General features: G+C 39.9%; 1 non-coding gene across 1 annotated transcript; it reads left to right on the top strand.

Moving 5' to 3' along the window:
- Positions 1-18,890: 18,890 nt before the first annotated feature.
- LOC148545974 (small nucleolar RNA R71) lies at positions 18,891-18,994 on the top strand. Its single transcript, XR_015900322.1, has one exon. It is a non-coding gene; the product is annotated as a small nucleolar RNA R71 (small nucleolar RNA).
- The last annotated feature ends 1,329 nt before the right edge of the window (positions 18,995-20,323 follow it).

The following is a 20,323-nucleotide window of genomic DNA, read 5'->3' as shown; positions in this document are numbered from 1 at the left end:
GAATGGGTTGATTCTCCCACTTTATAGCCTCTATTCTGTATTTTCTGGGTCAAGAACTGGGCCAAAAACAGCCCAGAAATCGCTGGTTGCGATTTCTAATACGCTGATTTCCGCAGATGCGACGCGTGTGCGTGATGCACGCGTCCACGTCATCTATTCTCAAGGCAACTATAGTAAATTATATATCATTTCGAAGCCCCGGACGTTAGCTTTCCAACGCAACTAAAATTGCGTCATTTGGACCTCTGTAGCTCAAGTTATGACCGTTTGAGTGCAAAGAGGTCAGGCTGGACATCTTAGCAATTTCTTCAATTTCTTGTATTCCTTCCACTTTTGCATGCTTCCTTTCCATCCTCTCAGCCATTCCTGCCCTGTAATCTCTGAAAACACTTAACACACATATTAAGGCATCTAATGGTAATAAGAGAGGATTTAATATTAGCAAATATAAGGCCAAAGAAGCATGTTTTCAATCATAGCACAAGATTAGGAAGGAAAATGTAAAACCATGCAATTAGTATGAATAAGTGTGCAAAGACTTGATAAAAACCACTCAATTGAGCACAAGATAAACCATAAAATAGTGGTTTATCAACCTCCCCACACTTAAATATTAGCATGTCCTCATGCTAAGTTCAAGAGAAGTTATAAGAGAGTGAAGAGGAATGGTAGAATGTATGAAATGCAACCTATGTATATGAATGCAACTACATGCTAAGATGTTTCTACCTACTTGGTCAAAGTAAATAAATCTTCCAAGAACAGACATGAACTGGATTTCACTAATTCAAATCACAAAATAAAGTACAAGTAAGCTTGCAGAAGAAAATAGCTCATGAAAGCCGGGAACAAAGAATCGAGAGCATCGAACCCTCACTGGAAGTATATGCACTCTAATCGCTCAGGTGTTTAAGGTTCGATCTCTCAATTCTCTACTAACCTTGCTTTCTAAGACTTGCTCTTCATCTAACAATCAACAAAAATTTGATGCACAGATACACATATCAAGAGGTCTTTTAAGGGTTGTAATGGGGTTAGGGTCAAGGTAGGATTGTATTTGGCCAAGTGGACTAAAATTTGAATCCTTAATTAACTTAAACTTTCCACCTAACTTTAGACAATCCATGTAATCATAATACAACATCTAACTATCCATTAACCATGTTTTTCACATATTCATGCATTCTAATTTCAAGTACAGTACATATGCATTGCTTTCACCACTTACTTTGGGGCATTTTGTCCCCTTTTATTTATTTGCTCTTTTTCTTTTTTTTTCTTCTCTTTTTTTTATTTTTTTATTTATTTTATTTTATTATTATTATTTTTTATATTATATATATATATATATTTTTTTTTTCTTTTGTTTTTCTCAATGCATATGATTAAATTATTGAATGCATGAACATGTCCTAAACATTTCTTTCACATTTTCAGAAAATTTTAATATACTCAATTCTCAAACCAAATGTTTCCGAAACCAACTTCTCCACACTTAATTCATAAGCACTCTCACTAGTCTAAGCTAACCAAGGATTCAAATTAAGGACATTATTGTTTTCCGCTTAGAGTTAATGATGTGCTAAAGTAAAGAACAAAGGGGTATAATAGGCTCAACATTGGTTTGCAAAGGATAATGAAAGGGTAAGGCCATATGGGTATGTAAGCTCAGTGAAACAAAGGCCTCAATCATATAAGTGCATGCATACATGAAACCATGGAAATATAGAATCAAGAAAGACAAAGATCACAATTTTAGAGAGAAAAACACACACAAAAAATAAAATATTGGTTGATAAGATGCAACCAATCAAGTAGGCTCAAAATCTCACTGGTTTTGTGTGTTCAAGCTCTAAAACCATGTTCCAAATTAAAATTTCTTCAAACAAATTTTTCAAAAAGTTTAATTCAAATTAGTGAAATGCTATAAAAAATTTCTTGAAAAAGAAAATATTACTTCAACCAAGTGGTAAAATATGCACAAAATCAAACAAGCATGCAAATGCAACAACTAAATTAACATAGAAAATTAAATATTAGTGTTAAGAAGGAAATAACTAACCCATGGAAGTCGGTACCGACCTCCCCATACTTAAAAATTGCACCGTCCTCGGTGCATGCTGAGATGTGCAAGTGGACGGGTTGCTACAACTGACGCCTTTCTCTAGAGATTGTGCATATTGACTTGTCTGTCACCCTATGTAAACCTTTTTTGTTTCCCTTCCTCGGTGGCCAGCCAGTGGTGCAAAATTTGCAACAAAGGGGAGGAGTGTGGGTAATGCAAGATAGTGTAAGTGCATGTCAATGCAAAGGAATACCAGTATTATAAAAATTAGTATTGACTTATGAATAAAATACCCAATCAGAATAAAATAAGTCATGAAGCACCAGGATAATTCAAGAGAAGGTGCAACGGTTAAATAAGAAAATTTAACACCAATAGAAAAAATAATAGATTTAGAAAAGAAAATAAAAATATGCACAAAATTAAAATACAATGAATGAAAGTATGCAAATAGATTAAGTAAAATAGAATGAAAGTGAAGAAGGATGAGAAGTTAAAGAGATGAAGAAGAAGAAAGTAAGAAAGAAGAAAGAAGAAAGTAGAAAAAAGAAAGAAGGAAGAAAAGATAGAAGAAATTAGGATTAGAAAAGAAAAGATAAGATATTTGGCGCTGATCTGGATAAGCTGTGCGGCGCAGGCGAAGCGGACGCGCAGGTCACGCGTTTGCGTGTTTTATGATATTTTCAAGTGACGTGTACGCGTGGGTGACGCGTACGCGTGACCTGATTTGTGCTATTGGCATGAGTGTAGCCTCACGCACGCGCAACTCTCTGTTTTAAATGCATTTTGCCAAAAATCTGGGTGACGCGTTCGCGTGGTTAACGCGATCGCGTGAATGGCCATATTTTGAAAATGACGCGGACGCGTGGGGCACGCGTTCGCGTGATAGGGCTTGTGCTTCTAGCACCATTCTAGCTCAGCTCCATCATAACTTTCTGCCATACACCCTTTTACATCGATTTTGCAGGGTCATGCGTGCGCATGGGTGACACGGACGCCTGGGGAGGCTATTTCGCAAACGACGCGAACGCGTCAGCGACGCGGTCGCGTGGTCATATTTGTGCCTAAGGCACGCCTCCAGCCACGCTTTTGCGTGACTCTCTGTTCAATTTTCTTTTCTTCAGAACGCACCTATGACGCGGATGCGTCAGCGACGCTTACGCGTCGCGTGCGTTTTTTTTTAATGCAGAATGCAAAAATGCAGAATGCAGATGCTGGTGCAGATATGATGTATGAACACTAAGAAAAATAAAATAAAATAGAACTAAGAATAAAAAAAACAAAATAAAACTAAGACTGAAAAAGAACGATCATACCATGGTGGTTTGTCTCCCACCTAGCACTTTTAGTTAAAGTCCTTAAGTTGGACATTTGGTGAGCTCCTTGTCATGGTGGCTTGTGCTTGAACTCGTCTTGAAACTTCCACCAATGCTTGGACTTCCAATAAGCTCTGTCAATACCAAGTAAATTTCTCAAGCTTTGATGGAGTTCTTCACAAGCTTTGAGCTCCCAAAATTGATCCTCATATATTTCTGGATCCCAAATCTTGATTCTACACCCGTCTTCAAGTTGATCATTGACACAAGGATTTATACCAGTTTAGAATTCTACAAAATAATTTCGTTGTTAGTATAGTCTAAACCAATAGTCAATCCTCAAATCAAATTAAATTTGAGTTGTCACAAGTAACAAACCCCAAATAAGAATTAACCGAAGTATTTAGACTCCGGGTCGTCTCACAAGGAATTGCAATGAAGTGTATGATTATTGGCTATGAAGGATGCATGGGAGGTTTTTGGTTGATAAGAGGGGCAACAAAATAAGTGACAAGAAAAGTAAATCAAACAAGTAAATAAAGAAAGCAAGTAATAAAGAGAGACATTCATGGCAAGTTTTGAGATCATAGGCTTTCTATCCTAGTCATGCAATGATTAATTCATCTTATTTAGTCAACTCCAACAAATAGGGAGAAAGTCAAACAAGACTAATCAATCATACCACAATAATAAACAAGAATTTATCTTATTACGTCATCTCCAACATTGGAAGAAGGTATCATATTATTTTCCATGAGAGAAAGTCTAATAAGACTAGCTAATCTCAATCCAAAAGTCCTAATCAACTTACTAATTAAATTAGCAAAAGATTAGCGTCAATGGAAACAATATTAGCTAACAACTCTAGATCACCAACATGAGTTGGGTTTTCATGACTTAAGATTGCCTAATTACTCTCTCCAAGCCAAGAATGCTCAAAATCTACTCTAACATCCAATCAAGCATTTTGTCAAACACTTGGTGGGTACAAAAGGAAAGCATAATAAATGACAAGAATTAGTAAAATCTACCAACTACAAATTGCAAGGAAACAAGATCACAACTCAAATCAACAATAAAAGAACATGGAAACTTAAAATTGCATTAAAGAAAATTAAGATTCAACAATGGTTCATAAACATAAAAATGGCAAAATAAGAGAAATGACAAGTAAAACTAGAAGAGTAGAGATGTAATACAAGAAATTAAGAAGAAAAACTAAATCAAGACAAGAATTATAACTTGGATCCAAGAAGAATTAACTAAAACTACCCTAAAATCTAGAGAGAGGAGAGAACCTCTCTCTCTAGAATTCTAACCCTAAAACATGATGAAAACTAAACTATGACTACTTTATTTTTTCCCCCTCTCAATCCTTGGGTTCAATAGCATCAGAAATGGGTTGGATTGGGCCCAAAATGAGCTGCAAAATCGCTGGAGGCGATTTCATTAAAGTGGACCCATGAGCAGCATCGGCGCGCACGCGTACATGGCGCGTGCGCGCCCCTGAGCGCAAAGCAACATATGACAAATTTTATATCATTTCGAAGCCCCGGATGCTAGCTTTCCAATGCAACTAAAACCGCCTCATTTGGATCTCTGTAGCTCAAGTTATGGTCGTTTGAGTGTGAAGAGGTCGGGCTTGACAGCTTTACGGTTCCTTCATTTCTTCATGAGTTTTCTCACTTTGCATGCTTTTCTCCTCACTTCTTCCATCCAATACTTGTCTTATGAATATGAAATCACTCAACAAACATATCAAGGCATCGAATGGAATCAAAGTGAATTAAAATTACCAAATTTAGGGCCTAAAAAGCATGTTTTCACATTTAAGCACAAATCAAGGGAGAATTGCAAAACCATGCTATTTCATTGAATAAATGTGAGAAAAGTTGATAAAATCTCCCAAATTAAGCACAAGATAAACCTCAAAATCGGGGTTTCTCAAATCTCCCCACACTTAAACCAAGCATGTCCTCGTGCTAAGAATAAAGAAGGACAAGAAAAGGGTATGAACATTTATTCAATGCAAATAAACTAGCATGCAATTTCTAACTAGCATGCAACCTATCATGCAATGCAACAACTAACTAACAAGGATAAAAATTAAGAATTTGGTGTTGAAAAAGGAAGTTGTTACCCATAGAGGTCGGTCGGACGACCTCCCCACACTTAGAAATTTGCACCGTTCTCGGTGCATGCAAAGAAGAGCAAGGTGGACGGGTTGCTACAATTGATGAGTTCCTCCAAAAGGTTGTGCGGAAGGACTTGTTTGTTGCCCCATTTAGAAGATTTTCCTTTTCTTTCCTTCTTGGTGGCCAATCTCAAAGAAGAGAAAAAGAGAGAAAATTAAGCCTACAACAAAGATATGAAAGCAATAGAACATAGGCGGGGCTAATGCCAATTAAGAGTAGGGTTCTCACTACATGTTAGCTACGCATGTGAGTGAGGCAGCAATATAGGAAAAGGGTATATCAATTAATACTTGATGCAAGAGTAAAGTCAAGGCATGAAGAGCACTCAAAAGCATCAAGTTCGACTAGAAATAGTGGGTCATGAAAGACATGTAAGCTCATATCAATGCACAAAAAATATAAGGATCATCAAAGGTTAAGCATTGAATTAAATATTTCATTATCCATCAATATCAAACAAGTCTAGAAGCATCAAGATTAACCAAGAAATTCTCAACAATTGAGTAAGAGAATTCAACACCATTATTAAAATAAGAAACTTAGAAAAGAAGATAAGAACAAGCTATAAAAACAAAATTAAAATGCAATAAATGAAAATAAGCAAATGTAATAAAAGAAAATGGAAGAAATTTTTTTTACCGGCACGGACGCGTCATGCACGCTTTCGCGCCGATGCACAGTTTAGCTAAACGACGCGTACGCGCCAGGTGCGCACACGCGTGGGTTGCAGGCACAGGATAGGCACAAACTGGGCATAACTCTCTGGGACATGTACCAGGAGGGTAGGTGACGCTATCGGCGCGCACGCATTACGCAATTAGCTTCAAGGGCGCGTACGCGCCAGGTGCGCGCACGCACGGGTGATTTTGTGCCTCAGGCATGGTGCTGGCGCAGTGTAGGCGCAACTCTCGGGTCAATGTATGGAGGGGTGAGATTTTTGCATCCACGCGTCCGCGTACATGGCGCGTCCGCATGGATGGTCGAAATGCTTGAGGCGCGCGTACGCACCAGGTGCGCGCACGCGCGGGTTGGTGCTCTGTTTTTCAAAATTTTTCCAAGTTCTTGCACCAAACCAAGCATTCCAAACCTCCAAACAGCTACCCAAACACCTTAAAACCTTATTTAACATATTATTCTACTAAATAAACTCAACAAACAAAACAAAACATGAAATTAAACTAATTACCAATATGTACAAAAAAGGAAAAATGAAAAGATTTTACCATGGTGGGGTGTCTCCCACCTAGCACTTTTGTTTATTGTCCTTAAGTTGGACTTATGGGGAGCTCCTCTTAAGGTGGCTTGTGCTTGAAGCTATCCTTGAACATCCACCAATGCTTGAATCTCCAATGAGCTCCATTCTTCAATTTTAATATCTTCAAGCTTTGATGGAGTTCTTCACAAACCATGAGCTCCCAAATTTGATTCTCCTTGTGCGATCCGGGATCCCACACTTTGTTTTGACACCCATCTTCAAATTGATCATCATGATTCCAATTGGGTGGCATGACCTTAGAATTCTCAATTAGGCACCCAAACATTCTCCTAGACCCATGCAATTTGGTTCTACACCAACCATTACTTTTCAACTTTGAGCATGCAACCATCATGAACTTAGAGTGACGTGTCCAACCACTACACAACTCTCTCCTACTCTTGACTCCACAAAGAGCTCTAAGTTGACCCTCATTTTTAATCAAACCATATTCAAGTGAGAAAGTGAAGCTTAGGGATAGAAATTTTACCCACTTGAATGTTGTGTTGGATGATGGTGACTTAGTGTTCATACCCTGGGTCGAGCTATCCGACCCGGGATGACTGGCGACAAAGCGACCGACCTCTTCAGGTCAGACTATCCGACCTCTTCTTCTAAAGAGCTCGGCCAATCGATAGGAAAGCCCAATAAAGGGCCCAAATAGAGGAACACGACCCAAATCCCCAGGCAGTATGAGCCTACAGAGATAAGGACGGTTCCCTTGAAGATAAGCTGACCTCACCCAAAGATAAGATAAGATAAGATAACTAACTTATCTTATCTAAAAAGGTCACTCCACACCATTATAAATACACTGGAGCACCCAGGTATAACTCATACTCTGATTCTACTAAAAACCTATTTAATACCCATGCTAACTTAAGCATCGGAGTCTCTTGTAGGTACCCCCGACCCTCCGGTAACCAAGGATCAGAGGTGTAGTCAGTCCAACAAGTCGGACACTACAGCTCCGGCCGCAACCAGCCAGCCAGACACGTCATCTCCGACCAGTACAGAAGATCTCATCCGAGATCGACCTACAGTTTCAGGTAACCCTCGGAACATTAGCGCCGTTGCCGGGAACCTGGAAGTCATCCCATCACCATGGCGGACGACCATGACAACGACCATAACTCAGATCTAGAGGACAGAACGCCGCACAAAAATACGGATGCCACACCAAAGGATACTCCAGAATCTAACGGAGACAAAAACTCATCACATCCGGGAGTAATAGAAGCACTTCAAGATTGCCTAAAGCAACTCAAAAAAGAAAGCCAGTACCAGCAAGAAGTTGGCAAGGATCTACAAAGAGAGGTAAGGCGACGTTGAGAATTAGAAGATAAACTCCTACAACTTGAAGCCGATCTCAAAGCAAAGGCTACCCGGACCACCCCTGAGGACAACTCTCGCAAGGATCAAGATCTATTCACTAGGGAAATCATGAAGACTAAAATCCATAAAGACTTCAAACTTTCGGATATGACTTTGTACGATGGCACCACAGATCCCAACCATCATCTCAGCAACTTCAAAAGCAGAATGTACCTCACCGACACTCCAGATGCCGTTCGCTGCAAAGCTTTTCCAACGACTCTCACAAAGACAACAATTAGATGGTTTGACAACCTACCTCCGAAGTCCGTCTCAAACTTCAACGACCTGGCCAAAAAGTTCCTGGCCAGATTCTCCAACCAAAAAGACAAGGCTAAGCACGCTCCAGTTTACTGGGTATCAAGCAAGGAGATCGGAAAAGTCTTCGCAACTACATAGAAAGATTCAACAAAACATGCCTAGACATACAAAGCTTGCCAACAGAGGCTGCCGTCATGGGCCTCATCAACGGCCTACGAGAGGGACCTTTCAGCCAATCTATATCAAAGAAATACCCCACATCTCTAGACGAGGTGCAAGAGCGGACAGAGAAGTACATCAACATGGAAGAAAATTCCCGACTTGGAGAAGCCTCAAAATCCGGTTTCACCTACCGAGATAAAGAATCCAAGAAGAAGGAAGATCGAACGGGCAAAAAAATAAAAAAGTATCATAATTACACCCCTCTTCGGGTGTCCCTTGTGGATATTTACAAAGAAGTCTGTAACACAGAAAAGATACCCCCAGCTCAACCACTTAAAGGCAAAAGAGGAGGAGGAAATCGGAACGAATACTGTGAATATCATCGGGTCCGAGGGCATTCCACCAACGAATGCTTCGACTTAAAAAACATCATAGAAAAATTAGTAAGAGAAGGAAAACTAAATCGGTATCTGGCCACCCGAGATGATGAGCAAAGAAAAAGACGAAAAGATGAAGATGTCGGACGAGCTGAGCGATTGATGACAAGTCATCCTAGCCTATTTTAGCTAGTCTTTTTCTTTAGTTTTCATTAGAATTATGCACTTTCTTGAGCTACAAGCAAGCTAATTGAGTAGATTTTCATGTTTCCCTTGATTGAACCAACCATGTATGAATTCATGCTATTTCATGAGGTTTTATGCTAAAATTGTCACATATTATGAAAGAATGAATATCTCATGATTTTAAGCATAGCTTTGATGTGTTTGGTTGATTAATGATAGGTGAAGAAAGCTTGGAGAAAGGTTGAAGCAAAGAGGAATGGCTAGAAGTGAAGAATGGAATAAGTGAAATTGAACCTGGAGGCATGAAGTTAGCCCCAACGTTAGCCCCCTAACTTGGAGGCTAACGTTGGGCATGAAGATTGCTCCCTGGGCTCCCCACGTTTGAGCCAACGTTAGCCCCCTAACTTGGAGGCTAACGTTGGCACATGAATTCCTCCCTGGCCATCTAACGTTGGCACATGAAGACATAAGGGAGAGGGGCCAACGTTTGCGCCAACGTTAGCCCCCTAACTTGGAGGCTAACGTTGGCGCCACACACCACAAGGCATACAAGGGGTATACTTCCAACAAGAATAACTTGAGCTACAGAGCTCCAAATGAGGTGATTCAAGAAGCATTGGAAAGTAGGAATCAAGAGCTTTCCAAGAATATATGGCACTGCATGGTGGACACTAAAATTGAGGGAGAAAACTGCCCCGCAATGTGCATAAACGAACATGGTGGCAACCTGCAGTGAGGCCAACTGACCTCTGCACCTTCAAAGGAGTATAACTCGAGCTGTAGAGCTCCAAATAATATGCTCCCAACGGCATTGGAAAGTAGACATCCAGGGCTTTCCAACAATGTATAATAGTATGGGGTGGACAATACATTTGAGCCTCCAGAACTGGCGTTTTCGCCAACGTTTGAGGGCTAACGTTACCTCAAACGCTGCACACTTGATGCGCATAAACTTGTTATGCTACGATTTAGGAAATTGCACGATCGGCAAAATTCCTTCCGGCAAGTGCACCGGTTATCGTCAAGTAAAAACTCACAATAGAGTGAGGTCGAATCCCACAAGGATTGGTTGAGTGAGCAATTCGGATTAGAAGTGTGTTCTAGTTGAGCGGAATCAAGATTTAGATGAGAATTGCGGAATGTAAAATTGGCGGGAAACGTAAATGACAAGAAATTTAAATGGCGGAATCTTAAATTGCATGAATTAAAGAGCAGAAGCTAAATTGCTGAAATTAAAAGGGAATGGGGGTGATTGCATGAATTGAGTTGCAGAATGTAAAGAGAAAGTGGAAATCAGAAATGGGGAATTCATTGGGTTATAGGAGATATTGAGATCTCCGAATCAAAACATGTTTATCTCTTCCTCAACCAATGCGTTCATTAAATTTTGCTTGGCAATCTTATATGATTGGATCCCAATCCCTTGGCTCACCAATTCTCTCTAAAAACAAACAAATTCCCAATCCCTTGGTTTAAATGTTCATAAGAAGAGATGATGCTCGATCACTGATTATACCACACAGTTTCATGAACCACAATTTGGTAGGATTACATGTCACAATATCCATCCAAACCCCAATCCAATTCACTGTGAGAAAGCTTCTCTAGCATGAATCCTCCATTCCTTTCCCAAGGTTCCGAAGGATTCCAATTATGGGTAGTTTCTTTCCCAAGACAACTACCCAATGGAATTAGATCGAGAAGCTTTCTAACAAAATTCAAGAGAAAAGATTGAAGAAGAAGATAAACTATTATTGATTCATTGAATTACAATAGAGCTCCCTAACCCAATGAAAGGGGGTTTAGTGAGTCATAGCTCTGAATTCAATTACAAAGAAATGAAAACTAGCTAAAATGAAAAGGTAAAAGTCCCTCCTAACTTAAATTCTATCCTATTTATACACTTTCTATATTGAGCTTCTGTTGTGTTTCTTGGGCTTTGAGGCCTCTCCCTGCTTTCCTTTTGCCTTGGGTTTATGATCCATAATCTTGATGAGGCTGTTGATCCAAATTCTGTAACATTCATTGAGCTAACTTAGTGATAATCAAATAATGACACATGACTCAATAAATTGAAATTTCAGACTCATCAATCCTTCAGGCCCAATCCCATAAACCATGATATTCAATTGGGTTTCATACCAGAGTAAGTTTAAGTTAATGTTTGTGCTCAAATACTAACTTAAACCGCAATATTGTTGGCCCAGAAACCTTTTCCAAGAGTGGCGTTTAAGTTGCAGTTTAAGCTTAAACTGTAGCTTAAACGCCAGACACTTCCAGTGATGCCTTTTGTGGAAGCACGTTTAAGCTTCAATTTAAGGTTAAACTGAAGCTTAAACGTGGAAATGGAAGAAGGCAGCCCTGGAGGGTAACTTAGTCGAACACATTTAAGCTTCAGTTTAAGGTTAAACTGAAGCTTAAACGTGGAGATAGAAAGGGCAGCCCTGGAGGTCGAACACGTTTAAGCTCCAGTTTAAGGTTAAACTGGAGCTTAAACGTGGAAATGGAAGAAGGCATCCTGGAGGTCGAACACGTTTAAGCTCCAGTTTAAGGTTAAACTGGAGCTTAAATGTGGAAGCTGAGAAAGGTAGCCCTGGAGGTGTCGAACACGTTTAAGCTCCAGTTTAAGGTTAAACTGGAGCTTAAACGTGGAAATGGAGAAAGCAACCCTAGAGGAGAAACTTGGTCGAACACGTTTAAGCTCCAGTTTAAGGTCAAACTGGAGCTTAAACGTGGAAATGGCTCCCTGGTGCTTTTCCCCTTTCTGGCGTTTAACCTCCAGTTTAAGGTTAAACTGGAGGTTAAACGTGGAACTGCCCCCCTTGGTGCCCTTCTCACTTCTGGCGTTTAACCTCCAGTTTAAGGTTAAACTGGAGGTTAAACGTGGAAATGCTTCTTTGGTGAGACTCTCATTCTGGCGTTTAACCTCCAGTTTAAGGTTAAACTGGAGGTTAAACTTCAGTTTCAGCATTTCTTAGCCTTCATGATTTTGGCGTTTAGGCTCCAGTTTAGGCTTAAACTGGAACTTAAACTCCACATGTGATATTCAAGCTTCCTTTATTGACTTTGTTGCTTCCTTGCCTAGCCTCTTCTTCCCTGAAATCATCCAAACAATTGCATCAAAGTCTTGCAAAATTTCATGAGAAATCTTCCATTCATAGCATTCAAGTAATATAACTAAAAACTCATGGAATTTGCATCAAAATCATACTGTTTGGATGGTTCATTGCTTTGTTCTTCTTTTAACCATTCTTGGTTACTTTAAGCTCAAGAAAATTCATAAAACATCTAAAACTAACAGAAAAATGCTAGTGAAACTAGCCTAAGATGCCTTGGCATCACAACACCAAACTTAATACTTGCTTGTCCCTAAGCAAGTCCTGAGTTATTTGAGAAGAAAGTATGAAACAGAAAGCAATTACATTGGCTATATTAGCAAGCATTTGAAGTTCATCAGAAGGGTTTTATGCAGAAAGTTGCAGCATCACTTTTTCATTCTTATTAGGTAAGATTATCACTTTTTCATCGCATTCATCAAACACTGCTATGGCCTCTTGTTATTCTTATGTCCTTGGCACTTTTCTCTTCTTTGTTTTTCTTTTCTTTTTCTTAGAGCTCCTTTGCTCCTTGCTTGCTTGGTGTCATGTGTTGCACAAGCCTTTGGCATTTTCTTTTTCTTATCAGTGCACTACACATATCCACTTCAGGCATTTTAGTTCACATTTCTTCTTGAGACATTGGTGCCCAGTACCTCTTTGTGTGACTAAATGTTTTGTATTTAGGTTGCTCTTGATAATGGACTTTTGGTTGATAATCCCGGGTTAGTTAACCCAAGTTACCAAGTGTTGAAACACTCCTCAGAACCTATTCATCCAAGCATATCCTTAATACATAAACACCACAGGCATTTGTCTCAGAAGTTCAAACCATTGGTGCCTAGCTTATTTTCTCAATTTTCTTGCTTTTTGGTTACCCTTTTTCAGTGGCTTTTTCTTCTTCTTTTTCTTTCTTTTTCATGGCCAAAGACATTTATTCATCAAGATCCATAGACAGTTTTTAATTTCTACACAAAAAATGATAATTCTACACTCTAATTCCAGTGATCTGACTAAACAATCAAGCATGCATACCACCACTTAATTCTACTTGATTTGTCACTAATTGAGCCAAGTTACTTTTGTTCAAACTTTTCTTTTATTTTTTTGGAAACAGAACAAGCATGGCAAGCATTTGTTTAAGAAGGTGGAGTTATATCCAAACATCTAGGCATTCACTTTATTCAAAGCAATAAACAGACAAATATACTAAAAACTTCACATTCCAGAAAGATTCAACATTTACAGTTTAAACCAGAACAAGCATGCTTTTGTTTGCCCTTTTTAAAGAATTATCAAGGAACAATACCACCTTGTGAAATTCCTTGTTTTCTCTTTGTTGCCAGGAAACAATTTGATTTCTCCTTCTTCTCCTAAATGTTGCTTCTTGCTTTAAGATCCTTGTTTCCTTTCCTGCAAAGAGTGATGAAGTTGCTTGCTTCTCAAGCACTTGAGTGGTTAGCTCAACTATTTGTGGGTAAGTATCTGAGTCTTAAGTTAGTGTGTGAACACCAAACTTAGTCTCCCACTTACTTCTCTGTGCTTTGAATCCTTGAGTTCTCTTTGGAATGAAGTTGCTGCTAAGGGTTTTAAGCATTCTGTGACTGCTTAGAATGGTTGTTCCTTTCATATAATTCAAAGGTTGTTGTGTTCAGTTGATCTTTATGGTGGAACACCAAACTTAGAGTCACACATTCCCTTTTGAATTATTGATCCTCGAATTCATTGTTTGGTGTGAAACACCAAACTTAATTCTTTGCAATGCACAGAGACTACTTCACCCTTTTTATTGAAACAAATAAAAGAACAGCAAAAAGGGTATTACCTCAGGTTGGGTTGCCTCCCAACAAGCGCTTCTTTAACATCATTAGCTTGACGGTCAGCTTCCTCAGTTGAGGTGATATTTAACTTTGTCCTTCTCCTCCACATCTCCCAAGTAATGTTTGAGTCTTTGACCGTTCACAATGAAGGTTCGTTGTGACTTTTCTTCCATGATTTCTACTTGTCCATATTTGGAGACCTTGGTGACAAGGAATGGTCCAGACCACCTTGATTTTAGCTTCCCTGGAAATAGCTTCAGCCTAGAATTGTAGAGCAATACTTTTTGTCCTTCTTCAAATTTCCTTGGGGCTATGTTGCTGTCATGCTTCTTCTTTGCTCTTTCTTTGTAAATTTTGGAATTCTCATAAGCTTCCGCTCTGAATTCTTCCAACTCTTGAATTTGCAACATCCTTCTTTCTCCAGCAGCTTTGTTGTCCAAGTTCAAAAGTTTCAAGGCCCAGTATGCCTTGTGCTCCAACTCCAGTGGCAAATGGCAAGCTTTTCCATATACTAGTTGGTAAGGAGACATTCCAATTGGTGTTTTGAAAGCTGTCCTATATGCCCAAAGAGCATCATCTAGCTTAATCGACCAGTCCTTCCTTGAAGTTCCCACAGTCTTTTCCAGGATCCTTTTGAGTTCTCTGTTAGATATTTCGGCTTGCCCACTTGTCTGTGGATGGTATGGTGTGGCTACCTTGTGCTTGACTCCATATTTTAGAAGCAATGCCTCTAATGGTTTGTTGCAGAAGTGGCTTCCTCTATCACTGATGATTGCTCTTGGAACCCCAAAACGGCAAAAAATGTGTTTTCTGAGGAAGTTCATGACTACCTTATTATCATTGGTTGGAGTTGCTATTGCTTCAACCCATTTGGAGACATAGTCTACTGCCACAAGAATGTAATTATTTGAGTATGAGGAGGGAAAGGGTCCCATGAAATCTATCCCCCATACATCAAACAATTCAAGTTCCAGAATGAATTGTTGTGGCATTTCATTTCTTCTTGGCAGGTTCCCCGCTTTCTGGCATTCATGGCAGTGCTTTACTAATTCTTTTGCATCTTTGAAGATAGTGGGCCAATAAAAACCACACTGCAACACCTTAGCTGCTGTTCTTTCTCCTGCAAAATGTCCTCCATAAGTGGAGCCATGGCAGTCCCATAAGACTTCCCTTCCTTCTTCCTCGGATATGCATCTTCTGAGTATGCCATCGGAACATTTTTTGAACAAGTATGGTTCGTCCCAGATGAAGTATTTGGCATCATTTACCAATTTCTTCCTTTGATGTTTGTTGAATTCCAACGGTAAACTCCCAGTGGCCTTGAAGTTTGCTATGTCTGCAAACCAGGGTGCTTTGTGAATTACCATGAGTTGTTCATCAGGAAAGCACTCATTTATATGTGTGCTTTGTGCGCTTCCTTCTTCACATGGTATTCTTGATAAATGGTCTGCCACCTTGTTCTCTACACCCTTCTTGTCTTTGATTTCAATGTCAAATTCCTGCAACAAAAGAACCCATCTAATAAGTCTTGGTTTGGATTCTTGTTTAGCAAGTAAGTATTTTAAAGCTGAATGATCAGTGAAGACAATGACTTTAGATCCAATGAGATAGGATCTAAATTTGTCAAATGCAAAGACTATTGCCAAGAGTTCTTTTTCAGTGGTTGTGTAATTCCTTTGGTTATCATTCAAGACTTTACTGGCATAATAAATCACATGTACCAAATTGTCTTTCCTTTGTCCTAACACTGCCCCAATAGCAAGGTCTGATGCATCACACATCAGTTCAAAAGGTAAGTTCCAATCAGGTGGGGCAATGATAGGTGCAGAGGAAAGTTTTTGCTTCAAAAGTTCATAGGCTAGCATGCAATTTTTATCAAATACAAAGGGTGTATCAGAGACAAGCAAGTTACTCAAGGGTTTGGCTATTTTAGAAAAGTCTCTAATAAACCTTCTGTAAAAACCAGCGTGTCCCAAAAAACTCCTAACTGCCTTGACATTACTTGGTGGAGGTAATTTTTCAATGAGTTCCACCTTAGCTCTGTCCACCTCAATGCCTCTATTAGAGATTTTGTGGCCAAGGACTATTCCTTCTGTGACCATGAAATGACACTTTTCCCAGTTTAATACTAGGTTAGTCTCTTGGCACCTCTTAAGCACCAAGGCAAGGTGGTGTAGGCAGCTAGGAAAAGAATCTCCAAACACAGAAAAATCGTCCATGAAGACCTCAATAAATTTTTCAATCATGTCCGAAAAGATGGACAGCATGCATCTTTGGAAAGTGGCAGGTGCATTGCACAATCCAAAGGGCATGCGTCTATAAGCAAAAACTCCATATGGACAAACAAATGATGTTTCTCTTGATCTCTAGGATCAACTACTATTTGGTTGTAGCCTGAATATCCATCCAAAAAGCAATAGTAAGCATGTCCGGCAAGCCTTTCAAGCATCTGATCCATGAATGGGAGTGGGAAATGATCCTTTCTGGTGGCTTCATTGAGCTTCCTGTAGTCTATGCACATCCTCCACCCAGTGACGGTTCTTGTGGGTATGAGTTCGTTCTTCTCATTTGGCACCACAGTTATGCCACCTTTCTTGGGAACTACATGGATGGGACTAACCCATGGGCTATCAGAAATGGGGTAGATTACCCCTGCCTGCCATAACTTCATGACTTCCTTTTGTACCACTTCTTTCATGACGGGATTCAATCTTCTCTGAGCTTGAATGGAGGGTCTAGCATCCTCTTCTAACAAGATTTTATGCATGCATATGGATGAACTTATCCCCTTCAAATCGGCTAGGGTCCATCCAATGGCATCTTGATGAGTTTGTAGCACCTTGATCAATTCTTCTTCCTGTTCTTGGCTCAGGGCAGAGCTAATGATAACAGGGTGACTCTCATCACTACCCAAGTATGCATACTTGAGATTAGGGGGCAATGCTTTGAGCTCAGGTTTTGGTGCTTCCTTCTCTTCTTTCACTCTCTCTGGCATGCTTGGCATGGTTGTTTCAGCAGCCTTGATGTCACTAACTTCAATATCCTTGGTGAACTCCTCCTCTGCCACTTCCTTTATTGTTTCCTCAAAAGTTTCTTGTACTGCAATGTCCACTACATCAACCCTCATGCATTCCCTTAGTGATTCTGATGGATAGCTCATTGCCTTGAATACGTTAAACACCAATTTCTCATCATGTAGTCTAAGAGTGAGTTCACCCTTTTGTACATCTATGATGGCTCCAGCAGTAGCTAGGAAGGGTCTTCCCAGAATTATTGAAGCTTTGGCTTCTTCCTCCATATCTAACACCACAAAATCAGCAGGAAATATAAAATCTCCCACTTTCACCAACAAATCCTCAACTATCCCATGAGGGAATTTAAAAGTTCGATCTGCCAATTGGAGGGCCATTCTTGTTGGTTTGGCTTCCTCAATCTTCATTCTTCTCATCATTGTTAGAGACATCAAATTGATGCTAGCCCCCAAGTCACACAAGGCCTTCTCCACCATGACTTCTCCTATGATGCAGGGGATTTGGAAACTGCCTGGGTCCTTCAATTTCTGAGGCAATTTGTGCTGAATGATGGCACTGCATTCTTCAGTTAACAACACAGTTTCCTCATTTCTCCAGCTTCTCTTCTTGGTCATTAATTCTTTTAAGAATTTTGCATAGAGTGGCATTTGCTCTATTGCCTCAGCAAATGGAATGTTGATTTGGAGCTTCTTGAAAATCTCCAAGAACCTGGAGAATTGACCATCCTTTTCACTTTTCATCAAACGTTGAGGATATGGTGCTTTAGGTGTATAAGGCTTCAGGACCTCTTTTTCTTTTTCTTTTGTTGCGGACGGTGTAAAAGATTGTCCTTGTTCCTTGTCTCTCACATGTTCCCTTGCTTCATCCTCTGTGGTTTCCTTTGAGATCTCCTTTAGATTCTTTCCACTTCTGAGGGTTATGGCCTTACATTCTTCCCTTGCAATAGCCTTGGCAGCATGAGAAACGCTTGTCCCAGGGGTTTGCTTAGACAAATACAAAATTTGATTTTCTAGCTTCTGGATGGCAGCTCCTTGGTTTTGCAGGTTAGAATTTACTTCTTCCTTAAAAGCTTTCAATTCGGTTATGTCTTGACTCATGGTTGCAAGCATTCCTTCTATCCGGTTTAATTGATCTTGAAATTGTTGGTTCGGATTAGGTTGGGTAGGTTGATTATTTTGGCCATGATATGATGGTTGGGAGTAAGTGTTTTGTGTGGCTTGGTATGATCTTTGGTTGGAGTTTTGGTATGTGGAATTGTTATGTTGGTTGTGGTTGTAAGGTTTGTGGTTTTGTGGTTGGGTTTGTTGGTTCCCCCACCCAAAGTTTGGGTGATTTTTCCATCCTGGGTTGTAAGTGTTGGAATGTGGATCATATGATTGCCTTTGTTGGTTTCCCACATAGTTGGCCTCTTCCCAATCACCTCCTTCAATGCTTACTTCCTCTTGATCTTGTGTGTGTATCGCAGCCACTTGCTTTGTTTCTAATTGCCTGGTAAGCTTTGCTAGTTGCTTGGCAAACACCTTGTTTTGGGCTAGAATTGTATCAACATGGTTCAGCTCCATGACTCCCTTAGTGTTGTGCCTCTCTGATGCATAGTAGTACTCATTCTCAGCCACTGTCTCAATCACTTCAATGGCTTCTTCCACAGTCTTTTTCCTGTTCAATGAACCTCCTGATGAATGGTCTACAGCCTTCCTTGATTCATAAGAGAGTCCATCATAGAAAATATGCAATTGCACCCAATCATGGAACATGTCTGGTGGGCATTTCCTTGTCAAATCCTTGAATCTCTCCCATGCCTCGTAGAGAGTTTCACCATCTTGTTGTCTAAAAGTTTGAACCTCAGATCGAAGCCTATTGACCTTTTGTGGGGGGTAGAAACGTGCCAGAAACTTGCTTTCCACCTCATCCCATGTTGTTAGACTCCCCCTTGGGAATGATTCCAGCCACTTAGCTGCTTTGTCCCTAAGTGAAAATGGGAACAAAAGCAGTTTATAGGCATCTTCCTGGACTCCATTGGACTTCACAGTGTCACAAATTCTCAGGAATTTTGTGAGATGTTGGTTGGGATCTTCATTAGCACTCCCACCAAATGAACAATGATTCTCCACAAGTGATATTAGCTGTGGTTTGAGCTCAAAATTGTTGGCCTGAATGGGTGGTTTTTGGATGCTGCTACCACAATTCCCAGAGGTTGGGTTTATGTATGAACTAAGAACCCTCCTCTCAGGAATGGCATTGTTTCCATCAGCTCTCTCATGGTTGTGAACTTCTCTATCCATGTTGAGATCTAAAGCTTCCTCAAAATTGTCCTCAGATTCTCCTTCAGATTCCTCTTCTCCCAGTACTCTCTTCCCTCTTGCTTCCCTTCTCAGTCTATGAAGGGTCCTCTCTGGTTCGGTATATGGAGGAGTTGATGTCTCTCCTCTCCTACTTGTCATACAAGAACACAGCACAGGCAACAAACAAGTGAAATACTCTTGGTTAATGGAAGAGTATGGTTAGAGCAGTTGAGGAATTAATTCAAACAGTTAGTGAGTCAGTGAGTTAGTTGCTTGAATTTAAAGGCATAAAGAAAGAAAGCATGTAACAGAGTGCAGAAATTAAAATTCAACAAGTAAATTGTACTGAATTAATCAAAACAAAAAAAATGCTCAATCTAGTTAACTTCCAATTTGAGAATTGTCAATCGAAAACCAATCCCCGGCAACGGCGCCATAAACTTGATGCGCATAAACTTGTTATGCTACGATTTAGGAAATTGCACGATCGGCAAAATTCCTTCCGGCAAGTGCACCGGTTATCGTCAAGTAAAAACTCACAATAGAGTGAGGTCGAATCCCACAAGGATTGGTTGAGTGAGCAATTCGGATTAGAAGTGTGTTCTAGTTGAGCGGAATCAAGATTTAGATGAGAATTGCGGAATGTAAAATTGGCGGGAAACGTAAATGACAAGAAATTTAAATGGCGGAATCTTAAATTGCATGAATTAAAGAGCAGAAGCTAAATTGCTAAAATTAAAAGGGAATGGGGGTGATTGCATGAATTGAGTTGCAGAATGTAAAGAGAAAGTGGAAATCAGAAATGGGGAATTCATTGGGTTATAGGAGATATTGAGATCTCCGAATCAAAACATGTTTATCTCTTCCTCAACCAATGCGTTCATTAAATTTTGCTTGGCAATC

The sequence above is a fragment of the Arachis ipaensis genome, chromosome B9 (genome assembly GCF_059453495.1).
Source record: "Arachis ipaensis isolate K30076 ecotype BB chromosome B9, ASM5945349v1, whole genome shotgun sequence".
Taxonomy (NCBI): domain Eukaryota; kingdom Viridiplantae; phylum Streptophyta; class Magnoliopsida; order Fabales; family Fabaceae; genus Arachis; species Arachis ipaensis.
Note: the sequence above shows the minus strand (reverse complement) of the source record. Positions and strands in the feature narration are given on the sequence as shown.